This window comes from Solanum pennellii, chromosome 7 (genome assembly GCF_001406875.1).
Source record: "Solanum pennellii chromosome 7, SPENNV200".
NCBI lineage: Eukaryota > Viridiplantae > Streptophyta > Magnoliopsida > Solanales > Solanaceae > Solanum > Solanum pennellii.
Genome location: NC_028643.1, coordinates 33,504,754 through 33,508,722, shown reverse-complemented (window position 1 = coordinate 33,508,722; position 3,969 = coordinate 33,504,754).

The following is a 3,969-nucleotide window of genomic DNA, read 5'->3' as shown; positions in this document are numbered from 1 at the left end:
ATGGGTTATCTGATCAAGGTCAAACACCTCCAGTGTTTTCTGCACCAGCACCTCAGGTCCGGAAGTACAACAGGCAACTGCTGCGGCTCCCCGCATGGATGTGCCATTGGAAATAGGCACATTTCCTCGTTTGACTACAGGGCCTATAATGACAAGCGATCAGCATGAACTTTTCAGTAAGTTCTTGAAATTGAAACCTCCAGTCTTCAAGGGTGCTGAATCTGAGGATGCCTACGATTTTCTGGTTGATTGTCATGAGTTACTACATAAGATGGGTATAGTAGAACGGTTTGGTGTGGAGTTTGTGACTTATCAGTTTCAGGGGAATGCCAAAATGTGGTGGCGGTCACATGTTGAGTGTCAACCCGCACAGGCACCACCCATGACTTGGGCGTCATTCTCTAGCTTATTTATGGAGAAGTATATCCCCCGGACCTTGAGGGATAGGAGGAGAGATGAGTTCTTGAGCCTAGAGCAAGGCAGAATGACGGTCACTGCGTATGAGGCTAAGTTTCGTGCATTATCTAGGTATGCCACCCAGCTTTGCTTCAGTTCACAAGAGCGGATTCGCCGTTTTGTGAAAGGGTTGAGGTCAGATTTGCGGATTTCAGCCTTACAGGTAGCGGCTACAGCGAAATCCTTTCAGGAAGTGGTAGACTTCGTGATAGAGGTGGAGGGAGTGAAGCCAGACGACTTCACCATGGCATCGACATCTAAAAGGTTTCGAAAGGGAGGTGAGTTTAATGGTTCTTACTCTAGAGGACAGGGTTCAGGAGGTTACTCAGTCCGACCAATTCAGTCTTCACTACAGACTGTAGTTGGGGGTCCACCTCAGACCGGTCAACATTTCTCTGAGGTTGGAGGTTATTCCCAGACCTCGTCATTCTCACAGAGACCTATGCTAGACTCCAGAGAATGTTATGGATGTGGGGAGACTGGACATATTAGGAGGAATTGTCCAAAACAGAGTTATAGACCCCCGATAGCTAGAGGTAGAGGTGGTCATGGTAGAGGCCGTTATTCTGGAGGACGTGGTGGCCGAGGTAATGGTGGTCACCAAAACGGCCGGGGTGACGGACAAACTGGAGCTACTACAACACCACATGGTAGGGGCAACGGGCAGACAGGTGATAGGGCCCACTGTTACGCTTTCCCTGGGCGGTCTGAAGCGGAGACATCAGATGCTGTTATCACAGGTAATCTTTTGGTTTGTGATTGCATGGCTTCTGTATTATTTGATCCTGGCTCCACATTTTCATATGTATCTTCCTCATTTGCTACCGGTCTTAATTTACATTGTGAATTGCTTGACATGCCTATTCGTGTTTCTACTCCGGTGGGTGAGTCTGTGATAGTCGAAAAGGTATATAGGTCTTGTCTGGTGACTTTTATGGGTAGCAATACTCGTGTAGACTTGGTTATCTTAGAAATGGTTGATTTCGATGTAATTCTGGGTATGACTTGGCTTTCTCCAAATTTTGCAATCTTAGATTGTAATGCTAAAACTGTAACGTTAGCCAAGCCTGGGACAGATCCGTTAGTGTGGGAGGGTGACTACACTTCCACTCCAGTTCGTATCATCTCCTTTCTTCGTGCTAAGAAAATGGTTAGTAAAGGGTGTTTAGCGTTCTTGGCACACCTCAGGGATGATACTACCCAAGTACCTTCGATTGAGTCGGTTTCGGTAGTTCGTGAGTTTCTGGATGTGTTCCCTGCAGACCTTCCTGGTATGCCACCGGACAGGGATATTGACTTTTGCATTGATTTGGAGCCGGGTACTCGTCCCATTTCCATACCCCCTTATAGAATGGCTCCAGCAGAGTTAAGGGAGTTAAAAGCCCAACTTCAAGAATTGTTAGGGAAAGGCTTTATTAGACCGAGTGCATCCCCTTGGGGTGCTCCTGTTTTGTTTGTGAAGAAGAAAGATGGGAGCCTTCGTATGTGCATAGATTACCGGCAACTAAATAAAGTAACTGTTAAGAACCGGTATCCTCTTCCTCGCATTGATGATTTGTTCGATCAGTTACAAGGTGCTTGTGTCTTCTCTAAGATTGACTTGAGGTCTGGTTATCATCAATTGAAAATACGGGCAGCAGATGTGCCAAAGACTGCTTTTCGAACCAGGTATGGGCATTATGAATTCTTGGTAATGTCCTTTGGACTAACGAATGCCCCTGCTGCTTTCATGAGCTTGATGAACGGGATTTTTAAGCCATATCTGGATCTCTTTGTGATCGTATTTATTGATGATATACTGATATACTCCAAGAGTAAGAAGGAACATGAGGAGCATTTGAGAATTGTGTTGGAAATGTTGAGGGAGAAAAAGCTTTATGCCAAATTCTCCAAGTGTGAGTTTTGGCTAGATTCAGTGTCCTTCTTGGGGCACGTGGTTTCTAAGGATGGAGTGATGGTGGATCCTTCTAAGATCGAAGTAGTGAAGAATTGGGTAAGACCTACTAATGTGTCAGAAATAAGAAGCTTTGTTGGTTTAGCCAGTTACTACCGTCGATTTGTCAAGGGATTCTCTTCTATTGCTTCCCAATTGACAAACTTGACTAAGCAGAATGTTCCATTTGTATGGTCGGATGAATGTGAGGAAAGCTTTCAGAAACTCAAGACCTTGCTGACTACCGCACCTATCCTTACCTTGCCAGTAGAGGGTAAGAACTTCATTGTGTATTGTGATGCATCCTATTCTGGTTTGGGTGCAGTGCTAATGCAAGAGAAGAACGTAATTGCGTATGCTTCGAGGCAATTAAAGGTGCATGAACGTAATTATCCGACCCACGATTTGGAGTTGGCTGCGGTAGTGTTTGCATTAAAGCAATGGAGACACTATCTATATGGGGTTAAGTGTGAAGTCTATACGGATCATCGTAGCCTACAGTATGTCTTTACTCAGAAAGATTTGAACTTGAGACAGAGGAGATGGATGGAACTACTGAAGGATTACGATGTCACTATCTTGTATCACCCAGGAAAGGCTAATGTGGTGGCAGACGCCTTAAGTAGAAAAGCAGGGAGCATGGGTAGTCTAGCTCACTTACAAGCTTCTAGACGCCCATTGGCTAGAGAGGTTCAGACTCTGGCTAATGACCTTATGAGGTTGGAAGTAAATGAGAAGGGAGGATTTTTGGCCAGTGTGGAGGCGAGATCTTCTTTTCTTGACAAGATCAAGGGAAAACAGTTTAATGATGAGAAATTGATCCGGATCCGAGATAAAGTGTTGCGAGGAGAGGCTAAAGAAGCAAAAATCGATGAGGAAGGTGTTTTGAGAATCAAGGGAAGGGTATGTGTACCCCGTGTTGATGATTTGATCAACACTATTCTGACAGAGGCTCATAGTTCAAGGTATTCTATACACCCTGGTGCAACCAAGATGTATCGTGACCTAAAGCAACACTTTTGGTGGAGTAGAATGAAGCGCGACATTGTTGATTTTGTTGCCAAATGTCCAAATTGTCAACAAGTAAAGTATGAACACCAGAGGCCCGGAGGAACACTTCAGAGAATGCCCATTCCTGAATGGAAATGGGAGAGAATCGCAATGGATTTCGTGGTTGGTCTTCCAAAGACAATGGGTAAGTATGATTCTATTTGGGTAATTGTTGATAGGTTAACTAAGTCTGCTCACTTCATTCCGGTCAAGGTGACTTACAATGCAGAAAAGTTAGCCAAACTCTATATCTCAGAGATTGTTCGGTTGCATGGAGTTCCACTCTCCATCATATCAGATAGAGGTACGCAGTTTACTTCTAAGTTTTGGAGAACATTGCATGCTGAGTTAGGTACTAGATTGGATCTTAGTACTGCATTCCACCCTCAGATAGATGGGCAGTCTGAGCGAACGATTCAGGTATTGGAGGATGTGCTTCGTGCATGTGTGATAGAATTTGGTGGTCATTGGGATAACTTCTTACCCTTAGCGGAGTTTTCATACAATAATAGCTATCACTCAAGTATTGA